Consider the following 17,013-nt stretch of genomic DNA (forward strand, 5'->3'; position numbering starts at 1 on the left):
AAAAGGGGGGTTATAAGGGGGCTTGAATTAAATAAATCGAAATATCTCCCTTATTATTAATTTTCGTGAAAAATGTTACATAACAAACGTTTTTTTTTAATGATTTCCGATAAGTTTTATTCCATGCAAAATTTTGATAGGACTGATATTTAATAAGACAAATGAGTTTTAAAATTAATATAGCGCCATCTAAGGCGCTGCAATTAAATAAAAACAAATGACTTCGTCTATAAGGGGCTTTGGACAACAATAATCGAAAGCTATTAAACATAGCCTACAGATAATGTTTCTGTGTTTGTATGAAGTAATATCGAAAGCTAATTAACCGATTTGTATAATTAATTATTATTTCACCATTGGAAAGTGTAGTTTCTCTAGATGGACATAATGCTATAATGTTATTACTAGGGAAAGGGATTTGGAGTATTATAAAGAATGATGAAACGTGGTATAGATATTCGTAGCTCAGTGACTGTCAAGCGAGCTGCGTCACAGAACATAGACGAGTACAGTTCACTTCATACAAACTTACACGCAACGTGCTGTAAAAGTATTTCTGAATAAACATATGGAATAGTTTAATGACATATAGTGGCCTACATACATAATCTGCATTTCATTTTGAACTACATGCGTTTTTCCTGGCAACGCACAAGATATCTATAAACAACATTACAAATATACATAATTAAATATCAATCTCTGTGTCCTCGCGTGTCAGTGGAAATATTGATGGCTGATAGTTGTCTTCTATATGGAACTCGCTTCTGAATATGTGTGTTTTTCTCTCAGGAGCGTGTTAAATTAAAAACTTTATTTACAATATCATGAAATATGATAATATGTACACAACGTATATATATATATTTATATATATATATATATTTATATATGTATATATATATATAATTAAATGTTGAACAAAATGTAGAATCAACGAAATAGTATTTTCAATTAATGCTATGTTTTGGTGATGAAGCAATTATTCCTGCTGTGTCTTGTTATAATAAATTGTAAATATCATTTTCAAATTTTCCAAACACAACTTTGCTCTGTCGCAAGGAAGGAAATTTTTTAACATGGAAAAACTCTGCTCTACATCTGCAGAGACAATTGGAGAGTACTTGAAACAAAATACGTCAATTAAATTCACATGTTGAATGACGTCATTGGGACACGTGTTTGTTAATGCATCTGAAATCCGACTGAGAATACTGTACCTATCATTTTTAATCAAAACTCTGTTCATTTTATCACCAACACGTTTTCCTACTTCACCTTCTACTGCACTCAGTTTATTTACAATAGTACTCATAATATTTATTTGCTCAACTAATTCTACTCCTGACTGTACTAATCGAATAATGGCATCCGGTAAATATAAAAAATTTGACTTAATATCCATGACTTCTTTTTTTATTGTTCTATCATTTAGCAGTTCCTGGCGTATTTGAATCGCAGCCGCGTCATCAAGATCCAAAGACTGGACCACTTTCTTCTCAGATTGGAGGTGATGTGCGTAATAATAATTATTGCAAGCTTCTAACCACGACCCCCATCTCTTAAGAACTGGACTTGGGGAAGCGATAATTTAGGGAATTGTTTCCTGAATTTTGATACTCGATCTTAGCTTTTACAAATATAGTATTTGTAAATATATAGTACACTTTCGGTATTGCACCTGCACTTCACTACGCTGAACTGCAAACCTGCATGTTGAAATTCTTATCCGACAACTGTCCCGTTCACCTGTTGTTGACGTGCAGAGATCTGCGAGTATGTCATGGAGGGGAGGACTTGGTATAAAGGGTTGTAAACAAATGGCTGTGTAGATGCCAATACTAGCTTTTACTACTCCAAATTCCGTTCCCTAGTTATTACAGTAACTTCTGAGTGAATTGAGGACAGGTAAGATTAAAATAGCTTCTTATGCACAGAAAACTTGATAAGCTATTCTGTACATTTTTATTCTATGCAAAATTTTGATAGGACTGATATTTAAGGATATACAAAACTTTTAAAATAACAATACAATACATTTTCACCGCCGCCTCAGATTATAGTGTAGCTATTCCTGCAGTAACTCCTATGTGCAAAATATAAAATTTTTGATTAGAAAGAAAAAACACATTTATTCATTCCATGGCAATGGTACATAGGAGATCGTGAATTCTTACATTTTCGAAAGAAAGAAATATAATTACATATCACGTATCACTGTTTAAGTTATTTGAAGGGTTCAGAATCATAGTGGGTCAAGCGCCATTTACTGAAGACGTAGAAAACAAGGGATAAAATTAAGTTATTAGTCCATAATTCAATGGAAACATATAGCAAGTAATATAAAGTATATACATTAAAACTAAAAGATATGTCAATCTTCATTAAACTATGGTTGCATGTAATAAGAATAAAAGAAACATGTTTAAAGAAATTGCCATTGCACCAAATCAGTGCTCTCTGGATCAAAATTATCGCATTTTAATTTTTTAATACAATTTAAATTAAGTAACATATTAAACGATTTATCCTTCTAAGAAACACGAATGTTCCCTGGATCAAACGTCCAATTTTAATTATGTAATTACTTTATACTTATTTCTAACGGGTGCAGCGGAGCGCACGGGTACGGCTAGTGTAGTAATATAATCAATAATCCTTGGCGAGCCTTTTAAGAGCCCAGACCGACCAGCCGGCTGCTGGCCTCACGATGAGAAGCCAAAACAGAGGTGGACGATCATCCAACCAAAATGAGGGTATGTGGTTACCTCGATGATCCCCTCCAGTCGTTATAACTGACTTTCGTAACCGGATTTCGCTACCTACCTTATATCCCATACCTGCACAAACAGCGCTCAACGAGCGCGCGCGCTCCTTCGGAGCGGGAGAGCGGTGTTTACCGCTCGCCGAAACGTAGAGGAAGATACGTCAGAATGACATAGACTTTCTATAGGTAGAGGAGAGGGAAACGACCACTCAGTTACCTAGTGGAGTGCAGTGTGTAGGCCTATTCACAGTAACTGTTTCACGTTGGTTTCCTACTGCTACAGTACAGTATGGAGGAATCTAAAAGACGAAACATAACATTTAACATTTAACGATTTACAGCTCGAACTTATTGATCTTCAATGTGACCTAAGGGCTAAAGATCGTTTGAATAATACTACTAGCCTGGTTGAGTTTTACAAGACTAAACATTAGCAGTAATATCCACGACTACACAGGCTGGCTGTGAAAATTATTCCTATGTTTGGCTCAACATTTATATTTGTGAGCAACTGTTTTCTATAATCAACGTTAATAAAGGCAGACATCGAACATCTGTAACTGATGTTTCATTACGATCATTAGGCTACTGTTCCTTTCAGATGCCAACAGTATAAAACCTCGTTTTGATGTACTGATAAATAAAAAATATAACAAAATGATATTGTACATTTAAGTAGCTATAGAATTTCTATTATTTCTGTAAAATAAATATTTTTTTATTAATTAATAATAGTCCAAGATAGTTTTGCAAACACTGAACGGGAATTTATTTCATAAATAGTCGTAATAGCACTTCCTTTTGTGTATATTTTGTACGACATCACTCCTTCTTCCAGTCCACCCTTATACAGAGCACAGCTAATATCTGCATCCCGCTCATGAGCTGTGAGCCGGCTCGGAGAGCGCACACCTTGTGCAGGCCTGTTACATCCGTAACTCTTCAAGTGTATTACGTTCTTCTTAGCTAATAATTCTAATTGATTCTATATATTTTTTTAGCCTATATTTACTTTGAACGTTTAATTAGTTACGCATTTCTTATATTTGTTGTTCAACTGCATATGCCTGAAATACCTTTTTATAAGTCAAATTTCAGTTGCCATCAATATCTTTTTTAGAGTACATGGTTCGGAGTTCTGTACCAATGACAGACGTATCATTACTTAATGTAATTTAAAAATTGTTTCCTCATATACCTTTATGAATAAGACACGTCCTAGGCCTATTTGTGCCACAGTCGTATCATTATTGAGATGCCAGTCCTACCACGCCTTTTAAAATATAAAGCCACTGAAGTTGGTAATATTTGTTGTCAAAATTAAAATTATATTAGTTACTCCTTCATTCAATTCGGAAAACCTCGCGCTGACTAATTAATGACGAGAAATATGAAGCATCATCATCATCATCATCACCATACAAGGATTAAGCCATAGGCTCGTTCCGGTTTCATGAAAGCTAGAATTGTTAAAATTGTTCAGAGCATCTTTTGTGTGGACGTCCAATATTTCTCTTTCCATGAGGTCTATAATTTAACTTCAGTTTTGGAAACCTTTCTACTGGCATTCTATCAATATGTTGTTTCCAGGCGTTCCTATATTTAAGTATTCGATCAGTGAGTTTAAAAATATTTAATTCTTTTCTTATATCTTCATTTAGTTTTTTATCTAGTAGAGTATATCCTGCTATATTTCTTAGAAATCTCATCTCTATTGCTTCCAGTCTTTGTTCTTGTCTCTTAGTGATCGTCCAACATTACAATCCATACACTAATATAGGAGCAGCCATTACTTTATAAAACTTCATTTTTGTTTCTTTGCTCGTATTTTTAAGGGTTCTTTTAATAGTGCCATACATCAGGTTAAATTTATTTATTTTGTCATTAATATCTTCACTTTTAATATAGGATAAGTTAAAACCTAAATATTTAAAACTATTCACTTTCTCTAAAATTGTATTATCAATTACTATTTTTGCTCTTAAGGAATCATGTCCTTTAAATGCTAAAATTTTAGTTTTATTCTTTGATATTTTAAAATTATAATTGACACTTATTTCTTCCAATGTAAAAATGGCTCTTTGTAAATCATCTTCATAACTGGAAATCACTACTTGATCATCAGGAAATAATATTGTATCTATCAATGTATTATTTATTTTGAAATGTTTATTTCAACTGATCTTCCATTTTAAAATGACTTCGTGTATATATAAATTAAATAAAGAAGGTGATAGAGGACACCCTTGTCTGACACCACGATTTATTACTACCTTTTTTTGCTCTTCTGATTTAAAGCCCATTTCAATTACAATTTTATTGTCTACATATAAACTTTTAATAGCCGTGATCAAATGTTGTGGAATACCTTTATTTCTCATTATATCCCATAATTTTCTTCTATTTACCATATCAAAAGCTTTTAAATATCAAGTAACAAAATCAATTATAGCCTATAGTTCACAACGTTTGAAACATTATCGCTTTAGTAGGTAACCACCAAGTCATTTCACTAGAAATAAATGTAGGCTACCTTTGTTTATACTCAACCGCCTTCTTGGTCAGAAATACTTAAATAGTTCGACAAAGGGTTTATTATGATGAATAATGACATCTTAATGTAAAAAGAATATCTCAACTGCCCTATGTTTGACCAAAAGAAATGGAGAAAACGTAGCATGTTATGTAAATATTTAGCTGCTTGACCCCTTCTGCTTTTTATGTTTCGATGCTGTTGGTTGCGCTTTTACAGCGCTTTCAAAACTACATGCAAAACATAACCTTAAAAAATTTTATCGGAATATTGGCATTCATTCAATAATTAAAAGACAGCATGGCCGTTGTAATGGCAGAGAGCCGCTGGTAATAATACGTATCTGGAAATAAACTTTCGTCATTTAGCGATGAAAAGGGAACGGAAACTAGCAACAGATGTTATTTCATTTGATATTAACTTGTTTTCAGTGCAGACAGGCGTGCCAGTCTAGTAGTAATGGCAGATGATTGCCATAAACTAGGACATTGTGCTTTACACTAGTTCCCAAACCCCCAAAATATAATTTAATCTGCATTAAATTATGAACCCGATATTAAATGAATTGCATCAAAATTCTTACCAATGGAATGACGTTCAATTTCCGATATAGGGTAAAGGTTGGTCATATTGTGATACGAGTAACATTGAGATAGTTTTTTTTTTTGAGAATTTATTACATTTTACTTTAATAAATAACCGATCTTCCTCTCGATCATTAAAATTGTAATTCTCAAAAAATAACTGTCACAATATTACTCATATCACAATATTACCAATATTTACCCTACTAGGAAGTTTGAAGTGGATAAAATGAAAATAGGCAAATTTTCTTCGATATTTCGATTTCTTGTGGCATTCTCATTCTTTGTCTCATAGTTAATATCCCACAGTTTCTGTGGTTGAGAAGAGTCGTTAAACAAAATAATAGGCTACTTACAATACAGTACCGCGCCGTGGCGTCGCGGTCTAAGGCATCCTGTCTCGGACTCGCGTTACGGAATGCGCCCTGGTTCGAGTTCTCATGGGGGAAGAAATTTTCTCATGAAATTTCGGCCAGTCTATGGGACCGGTGCCCACCCAGCATCGTGATGCACTTGGGGAGCTACGATAGCTAGCGAAATCCGGTTACGCAAACCAGCTAAAACAGCTGGGAGACTTATCGTGCTAACCACACGATACCTCCATTTTGGTTGGATGATCGTCCACCTCTGCTTCCGCATGTGGCTGTGAGGCCAGTAGCCGGCTGGTCGGTCTTGGCCCTTCGTAGCGGATTATTACTTACAATACAAAGTAATAGGTTATTGTACTTTCAAAATAACGTGATTATCATAAAGTGGACGTTAATTTTAGTTCACTCAACTGTCCGAAAAAGGTTTGAACCTCATATGTCACACAGATAAGACATTACTTATGGGGAAACTAAGCCAGGAGATAATGGGTTATTGTGGCCATTTATTTTCCCTCACTGCTGCATTCATTGCTGACTATTTGGCATATTACACCAATCAGATTTGAGACGTATACAAACAATTTTATTCTTCCTCCTCTGACACATACCGTCAAGTGAGATGTACTGCCTGATAATATAATTATGGTGACAATGGTTATTTCACCGTTCTTAATATTGTCGTTAATTTAACTTAATAAATACATTAATTAAAGGTGCACAATTGCAAATTAGTATCTTATACTCTGTAAGTAACTTCAGTAGGTGAGAAGGAACGTTAAGTAAAAATTACAATTATAATAATTATCACTTTATGTTATATAACAGCGGTTCTCAACCTTTTAGAATGACGTACCGCTATACATACTTAATTTAGAATATTAGCTGTACTTACTACTAATTAAATTTATTATGGAAAAATGTCATATAACACTCTCAGGTTCATAATTTACGTTCCTAGGCTCCAATACTAATAATAATCGATTGTTTTATTTAGGTATGTTTATAAGAAACAGTTTGCCTTTAAATTTATTCAATGATGTGTTCCATAAAATATATAGAAAACGCATATACACCTGGTCCTATTTGTTACATAATATTGTAACTTTTACACAACAATATGACTTTTATTTCTACCTTTACTCACAATGTGTATTCCACTCGAAACAGCAACACAGTAATCTTATTGCGCTCCACACAGCGACAATGACAATGCACGTGTATTATTGAGAAAAACAACAATGTACTCCTAATTTCAACTAATGTTCACAAAGCGCTATATGCAGAACAAAAATGTCAGTTCTCAGTTCGTTCGCCTTGGCTAGTTCTTCTAGCTCACTCACTAAAGTTCACTGTACGTCGAACCCAAGTCTTCCAGATACAGTTCACTGCACTTCGAACCCAAGACTTCCGGATACGCTGCACTCGCCTGGACGCTGCCACAGTTACGGACTCACTCAAGTTCACTGCACCTCGAACTCAGATCCTCTGGATACGTCTCCGCTGTCCAAGACTAACTAGCTCTCTTGCAGCTGACTACCTGACTGCTCCGAAGACTAACTCGAACTCAGGTCCACTTCGCTCGCTGCCCAAGGCTGACTCACTCTCTCGCTACTGATTCACTGACTGACGTCCGCAACTCATGATTTTTTTATATACCACGAACGTCTAGAATGTCCTGCGTCGCGAAGCCTCTGGAACCCACAACAGTCGGTCTTCAGACGTTTCCTTACTTCCGTCCCCACCGCTCCTCGCCGGGACCACAGTTCTTTCCCCTCTCTCCGCGCCGCGCCCAGCGTCTACCGAAATTCAAGCCTCGCCTTCCGCGCCTTCCTTTCCGCGGACGCGGGCGTACACTCCCGAGGCAACCAGCCACGACTAGAATGTTCCAGACGGGTGCCACAATAGTAAAGGTTAAATACTAAACAAAATAGATCATAAACACGTAATATTCCTGCTGATGCTAGAATTTGTAATTGAAATAAACATAGTTTGAGTGTGAAGGTTGTGCTTGTTTTGCAAAACCAAATTTCTTTATGACAGGTTTCAATTGAGTTAATTTGAGTCTTAAACCAGTTTCAACATTCGACTTATTCCTGTACTTATTTTTAAAATAAATTAGAGGGGAAAACCCATATTCACAAAAGTAAGTAGTTGTAAATACTATAAAAACTAGTAAAGCTTTTTCTGATATGAGAGAACATTAATTCTGTGGCCGGGAGGAAAAAGGTCTTAAGTAAAATTGTATACTTTTCAGGAGAGCAGTAGAAAGATTGAAATTAGTGTCAATTATAGAGTTTTTCTAATTAAGATTGTTTTCCTGGATATTATTTGTTTATATTCCTTCTAAAATAGGTAATATTGCTCATTTAACAACTTTCTTGATTATTTCCAAAAATAGCCGCACTTAAGCCCTTTTAAGACTAGAACCCAAAGTGAGTAGAAAGGACTATTGAAACATAAGACCTCTTTCATGTCAAAATAAATGAGAAATGTAAATTATTAGGAATCCAAAATGGGTCTTAAACAATTATAGTACTGTATGTGAGAAAATGGCTAAAATACAAGTTAGACCTTTTTAATAGGGAAGCATGGATGTTTGTAGGAATAAAGTATTAAATATTCTTAAGTCCTTTATTCTGTGTGTGCTCGATTCAAAAAATATTTAGGATATTTGGTAACGCTCTATAAATCCAGTCAGGAGTCTTATTTGACTTTAGCCGTTTTACCAGATTGTGGAGAATTGTTTCCGCTTTCAGAATATATAAAAATCTAATTTGCACAAAAGATTTACTGAAGACCTTTTTCCTATCGGCCACAGAATTTCCTCTTGCTAACCAAAAATCTATTAAATCTGTTCTCTTGAACACTTGCCTCAGTCTCCCATCACAAGAGAACTCTTCTTTCTCAGAAGTATTTAAGGATTCTGATAAGGTATCGTGAATAGAAAATAGGTCTCAAATCCAAAAGTTCTTAAGTCAGACATTATTGAAATCATTTTACTTCTTCATTGTTTGAAACTTTGAAAACAGGTATAGACTATATTTTTATATTTTATGACAATTCATATTTTTATTTCACATTTTGTTTAAGTAGGCCTACCACCCAACAATGATTCACGTACCAGTGGTACGCGTACCATAGGTTAAGAACCGCTGCTCTATAACATATAGTTTCTGTTGATGAAGAAATACGAATAATAATAATAATAATAATAATAATAATAATAATAATAATAATAATAATAATAATAATAATGTAATAGTTGCTATCTCATCTTCCTAATTTTCCTCCGTAACTTGCCAAATAAACGTGAAAAAATAATTTCAATTGAAATTGTTATTTTATTGTCTCTTAGTAACGCCTGTAATTTCAAAAGAATGAAAAAATGTATTTTAACCCTAGGGTACATAGGCCTACCACCAGTGTTACAGTTCGCGTCACCGTTTTTGGCGTGTGAAATAAGTAATGGGAACGTTAAGTGCGAGTGTTTTACATTTGCCACAGTCAGTCTGACAACTGTGTTTGGCAAATGGCTGATATGACGCGTATAGGAAGTGGTACCATTCTCAGCTGCACTAGCAACATGCTCACAAACTGGGCACTAATATATCTACGACACACGCAAAAAACGCTGGCGCCAGCTGTATATGAAATTGGTTTAACTTATCAGATATATCAAGAATAATTTGAAGTCTATATTGTATGTATGTATGTATGTATGTATGTATGTATGTATGTATGTATGTAGGTATGTATTTATTAACACTACAATTGGGTATACATCCGGTGACAGTGATATATAATATACAATAATACCATACAATTATACAATAATTACAGCAATAAAAGAAAAATAAAAAAAAATAAAATAAAATAAACCTAAATTTATTTCTAACTATAAATAAATAGATGCAATAAACCTAGGACTATAAATAAAAAACTATTCTATAATAACGCCTAGAATAAGCAAAAGTAAACCTAACTTATAAATACTTCTATTTCGCCCAACTATTACTAGTTTAAGTAATTACATATCACCTCAATTAATTACAAATCAACTTAATTACATATCATCTTAATTAATTACATATCACCTTAATTTATTTACATATCAACTAAATTACATATCACCTTAATTAATTACATATCAACTTAATTAATTACATGACACAACTTAGATAATTACACTGCATCTACAATTACATTTTCAGTCTAATCTTCTCAATCTTTCCTTAAATGTATTGAAAGATTGCCGCAGGTAAGCTGTTCCAGTTTACTATTGTGCTGTTAAGAAAGGAAAATTTTGCCACGTCCGATTTTTGTTTTCTACATTTAAACTTCCTAATATGATCTGCCCTGCCTAAGTATGATGGTGTTGCTAATCTAGCATTGATGTCGGTCCATGTTTTGTGTCCCATTTGTGCCTTAAAGAATGCGGAGAGTTATACAGAAACCTTACAAAAAAAAAACGTTGTATTATTTATACAAATGCTGTTCTATACATTTCACCTATATGAATGGTTTTGAAGTCATTTGGCGTCAAAGAATTCGGAGTTTTTATTTAAATCACAATATTTTCAACCTTTGATTCTTCTGCATCCAATACTCTTCACAAATATCTATGCAAGTTGTTTATTACGCGAGATAGAGTCTCGTCACAGCAGCTATAACATCGTTTTTTCATTTCTTCGATTGCATATGGATTATTCCTGCATGGTATAGGTTACCCTTCAGGAAACTCTATAATGAATACACACAGGGTGAGTACAGCGGCCAGGATTATTCACGTCCATCAAACCGTTCAGGATAACGATTTGAGAATATTGTCATAAAAGTGTTCAATCTGGTAATCCAAGAAGACATGCGCCGTATGTGGTCTTGCCCCATGTGCTGGATTTTATTTTTCATATCTAGCCTATTTCCATATCGTAAAGATTGGACCCCAGTCATTAAGGAGTTTCGTGTAGCATTGTACAGTAAGTATGTTATTCAAAAGCGAAAAATCAAGCTGATGTATTATGCTATAACATACCATAACTCACATATAACATCATAATAATATTATGTATCATATATTATATCCTAACATATCATATGAACACATGTCATATATATCATATATCGTATCGTATCGTATCATATATCATATATCATATCATATATCATATCATATATCATATCATATATCATATCATATCATATCATATCATATCATATCATATCATATATCATATCATATCATATCATATCATATCATATCATATCTTATCATATATCCTGTTCAACATCTATTGGAGAATTTAGTGAAGAACTATTTTCAGAACATAGGTGGAGTGATAGTAGGAGGAAAAAGAATACACTGCATAAGACTTTCTGATGATATGGCATTGTTAGCAGAAGAGGAGACGATACGAAGGGATATGCTACTGGAGCTAAATGACAGCTATGAGCAATATGGGATGAAGATAAACGCCAAGACGAAGATCATGGCCATAGGAGGAAAAGTAAAGAAGATAAACGTGCGAATTCTAAATGAGGCAGTAGAGCAAGTCGACAGATCAAATGCTTGGGGTGTACTACTGCTGCCAGGAAGTCTAAAGGAGCTTTTCATAATAATTAGAAAAAGTAGCATCTTCTGCGGACCTCCGGAAAAAGAACTAATGAAGGGAGTAGTGGAGTGCTTTGTGTGGAGTGTGGCATTGAATGAAGTATAAACATGGACATTACGACGAAGTGAAGAGAAGTGACTAGAAACATTTGAAATGTGAATATGGAGAAGTATGGAGCGTGTGAAATGGACAGACAGAGTAAGAAACGAAGCTTTGTTGGAAACAGTGAGTGATGAAAGAATGATGCTGAAACTGATTAGGAAGAGAAAAAGAAATTGGTTGGGTCACTGGCTGAGAATAAACTGCCTATTGAAGGAATAGTGAACGGGAGAAGAGTTCGACAAATTTATTATATTGTATTAATAAAATTCATACATATAAATCGAAATAACTTTGAATTGTATTCTCATAGTTATGAAACAAAAGATATGCATTCTTTAAGATTTGTGAACCAAAATGCAACACTGTTACAGTATTTAATCGTAGTAGTAATTTAGGCCCAAGAATATATAACAAACATGTTTAAATATACTAATCTTGTCAATTATAATAGTTCTAGTATTAAGTTTAAACAGTTCTGTATGGATTTTATAAATAATAAAGAATTGTAAAATTTAAATTTATAGGCTATATTCTTATTGTGTAGTAGATATGAAACAAATAATTGTATTATAGGCTTCTTAATTTAAATTCAGGAATCCGCCCCTGAGCACGAGTTATATTCTTTCAGGTGTGAGCTAAAGTTTTATCTGTTTATATTTTATTCTATGCTACAATTATAAGAAAAATAAATTACATAAATAAATAAAAATAAATAAGCTAATTCTATGATCTGATATAGATTTTCTATAAGATACCACGCTTTCGTGTCACAATCTTCTCTCATGAGAGGAAACGTTACTGTACCTGCTTCAGCAAACAAGAAGAGGAATTTTGAATGAAGAGCTTTTACAATTTCGGATACTAGCACTTCTATATAAAATACAGTAATACGACTGCTGTGAGAACGGTATCTTGTTATTGCTCTACTAACAAGTTTTCTGCAGTTTTAATTCGTTAGAAGGAAGAACTTGCGTCAGCAATGTAATGGTTTTAGTCGGAACTTAAATATATTCACTGCGGCAGTAAATCACCGAGAAGTTTAAGGTCGTAGTAGACATTGCTTTCAGGATGCAGTAAACTAAGTAAATGGAGGAAACTGATGCAAATTTTCGGAAAAAAAATAAAAGCATTGTTGCTTTTACAAGTAATGGAATAGTATAAAAAGAACAACAGATTATGTTGACGTTTATTTCCTGCTATTCATATACATTCACTTCCATATGTTACTCTATATCCGAGCAGGAATAATAAAATACCAACTATACGGCAAAATGGTAACGCTCTGAGTTGTTTTATTTGCAGCAAATGTTGTGGCTTATCAAAAAAGATTGATAATTAGTGTATCTAAACTCTGAATTTTCAATGTGATTTTAGCAAAGAATTTTGTGCGAGATCGTGCGTATTTGCTTGGTTTCCGCACAAAACCAATCAGCGGAAAGTCTAAAATTCCACATTCAGTATTCCCAACCTAACACATATAACAATTTCCCTCTTCTTACAGCTTAAGTGACATATTGATTTTACTGCTTTAGGCTTTTAACATATTATTTTTAGAGACGTTCAATATAGTAATAATTATAAATTGGAAACTTACCACTGAATTTCACCTAAATTGAACTGTTAATTATTGTTTTTAAATATTTGCAAAAATTTAGTGTACTCTACAACTCCACTAAAGTTACTGCATTCGTAACAGTAACATTAAGGAAGCCATGAAAAAATCAACAAGATTCCAGATGCCGATGTTATTACTGCAATATGTTATATAAATAATATTGTTAAAATATTAAAATGAGAAATAAATCATTACATAACCTTACCGTTTGTTTTAAGTTCGCATTTATGGACTGGGGGGGGGGGAGACAGACGTATATCACGGCCTGCTGGAGTATAGTAAACACAGAAAACATTTTAAAGCAACAATGTTGAAGATATATATTTCTGTTTTGCAAATTTTCCGTCATTGAACAGAAACCAAGATGGAGATTTCATTGCAACTAATTAGAAATTCCTCTTTCAGGTATGTAATAAACGATCTTCGCACAAAATAATGTACGATACACGAGCGGTATGTTTTCTTTCAATTCTCGGAAATTAAAAAAGCTCAACTACGTTTCGCGTTTTCAAACTTTTCCTCGAACATGAAAACTTCAACATACCGCTCTTGTAACGCATATTACTATTTTATTATAATTTATTTTAAACAAAGTGTTACCACAGTCTAGTATATACAGTCACGAACCTCGATACTTAGTAAATATGCATCCATAGATAGTTGCTAACCACTAGGATCGCTACTATCGCCTCATCATAGACCATGCGAAATAGTACCTGCACAGTCTATTGTTCCTAGTACCCTCATAAACTGAACCTTCGTGACTGTATATACTAGACTGTGGTGTTACTTCTTACATTGGGAAGGCAATCATATTCATCATTTATTCCCCTTTTCTTCCAGTTCTTCATAATTTCTTCAGTTATTAATTCTTTACTTTGTTCATTTATTTTATCACTTCATTGCTCGGTTCCTTGATACGCTGAGTTTTCCAGATTTCTGCGTTTCTTGATACATCCAATTTGTCTGTTTGCTCCGTTACTTGATTCGCACAGTTCTTCGGATTATTTCGTTTCTTCCGTTCCTTGATTTGCTCACTTGTTTAGATTTCTGTCTTCGTTGATTCCTTAAGTTCGTCTTTTTATTTAATTCCTCAATTCGTGGAGTTCGTTTGATAATTCCATTCCCAGATTGGCTGAGTTCTTCGGACTGCTCAATTTTTCAGACTGATCCGTTACTTGATTCGCACAGTCCTTCGGATTATTTCGTTCTTTCATTTTCTCACTTCGTTAGATCCTCCTTTCTTTGATTCCTTCAGTTCGTCTTTTTATTTCATTCCTTAATTCGTCGAGTTCGTTAGATAATTCCATTCCCAGATTGGCTGAGTTCTTCGGATTATTTAGTTCTTTGATTTGCTCACTTTGTTAGATCCTCCTTTCTTTGATTCCTTCAGTTCGTCTTTTTATTTCATTTCTCAATTCGTCGAGTTCGTTTGATAATTCCATTCCCAGATTAGCTGAGTTCTTCGGATTATTTCGTTCTTTGATTTGCTCACTTGGTTAGATCCTCCTTTCTTTGATTCCTTCATTTCGTCTTTTTATTTCATTCCTCAATTCGTCGAGTTCGTTTGATAATTCCATTCCCAGATTAGCTGAGTTCTTCGGATTATTTCGTTCTTTGATTTGCTCACTTGGTTAGATCCTCCTTTCTTTGATTCCTTCATTTCGTCTTTTTATTTCATTCCTCAATTCGTCGAGTTCGTTTGATAATTCCATTCCCAGATTGGCTGAGTTCTTCGGATTACTTCGTTATTTGATTTGCTCACATGGTTAGATCCTCCTTTCTTTGATTCCTTCATTTCGTCTTTTTATTTCATTCCTCAATTCGTCGAGTTCGTTTGATAATTCCATTCCCAGATTGGCTGAGTTCTTCGGACTTCTCAATTTTTCAGACTGATCCGTTACTTCAATCGCACAGTTCTTCGGATCATTTCGTTCTTTTATTTACTCACTTCGTTAGAGTCTACTTTGTTTCATTCCTTCAGTTCGTCTATCTGCTTCACACCTTAATTCACCTTCCTTAGTTCGCTCAGTTCTTCGGATTGCTCAGTTCCTTGACTCGCTCAGTTTTTTCAGACTGCTTCGTTTCTTAATTCGTTCAATTCGTCGGATTACTCCATTCACTAATTCCCTCAGTTTTTCAGACTACTCCGTTACTTGGTTCGTTCAATTCCTTCGATTGCTCCGTTCCTTAATTTCCTCAGTTACTTTCAGATTCTTCCGTTCCTTGATTCGCTCAGTTTTTTTTTTTTCAGATTTTTCCGTCCCTTGATTCGCTCTGTTCGTCGGATTCCGACATTTCTTCATCCACTGAGTTTGTCGGTTTGCTCCATTCTTTTGTTTCTCTCAGTTTCTAGAATTACTTCGTCCTTTGATTCTTTCAGTTCGTAGGATTATTTTTTCTTTTGATTCAGAATTCTTTGTGTTTTGATTTGCTCAATTTTTCAGACTGCTTCGTTTCTTAATTCGCTCAATTGGTTTGATTCCTCCATTCACTAATGCTCTCAGTTTTTCAGACTACTTCGTTACTTGGTCCGTTGAATTCCTTTCATTGCTCTCTTCTTTAAGGACTTAGGTACAGATTACAGCAGTAAAAGTTTGGAAATATTCAACATTATTTTCTTCCATTACTGTATCTTGTGCAATAATGAAAATTAATATGTGTAAAACACTCTCCTGCTATATGAAAACAAAATATTTTTACGATTAAAAGAAAATACATTTTTTTTTTTCAGAATTCAGTTCACTGTGCTGTGATGAAGCGTTTACCACATAACTCGAAAACTATCCAACATTATGGATGAACATTTATGCATGTCATATCTACAATATGATGCAAGATCACTTCTCTACCTTTGATAGATTGTCTGATAAATATCAGTATTTTCATCTAACACAAAATAAAAAATATATTATTTATTAAGGAATGTGGTTGAAAGAGCACGATATTGTAAACATGAGTTTCAGCAATAAAATAAAAGAGAGAGAACATGAAAAAATTAACAAGTTTATGAGGGAAACGCTTCATCACTGCACAGTGAACTGCGAGAATTTTGAATTTTGAAAAAAAAAAAATATTTTTTTTCTTTTTTAATCGTAAAAATATTTTTTTTTTCATATAGCAGAAAGACAGTGTTTTACACATACCAATTGTCATTATTGCACAAGATAAAATAAGGGAGAAAAAATGTTGAATACTTCCAAAAATGTTACTGCTGTAAACTGCACCTAACCCTTTAATTCCCTCAGTTTTTCAGGTTCCTCCCTTCCTTGATTCGCTCAGTTTTTCGGATTGTTCCGTTCCTTGTTTCGCTCTTTCGTCGGACTCCTACATTTCTTCATTCACTCAGATTGTCTTGATTCTTTTGATTCTATCAGTTCCTCGAATTACTTCGTCCTTCGGTTCTTTCAGTTCGTAGGATTGCTTTTTCCTTTG

The 17,013-nt window shown here is 34.0% G+C and overlaps 1 protein-coding gene across 2 annotated transcripts in view; it reads left to right on the top strand.

The window, feature by feature from the left end:
• Nucleotides 1-17,013, top strand: part of nAChRalpha4 (nicotinic acetylcholine receptor alpha4) — a 647,992-nt gene that overhangs the window by 389,357 nt on the left and 241,622 nt on the right. The window lies entirely within an intron of this gene.

The sequence above is a fragment of the Periplaneta americana genome, chromosome 16 (genome assembly GCF_040183065.1).
Source record: "Periplaneta americana isolate PAMFEO1 chromosome 16, P.americana_PAMFEO1_priV1, whole genome shotgun sequence".
Classification (NCBI taxonomy): Eukaryota; Metazoa; Arthropoda; class Insecta; order Blattodea; family Blattidae; genus Periplaneta; species Periplaneta americana.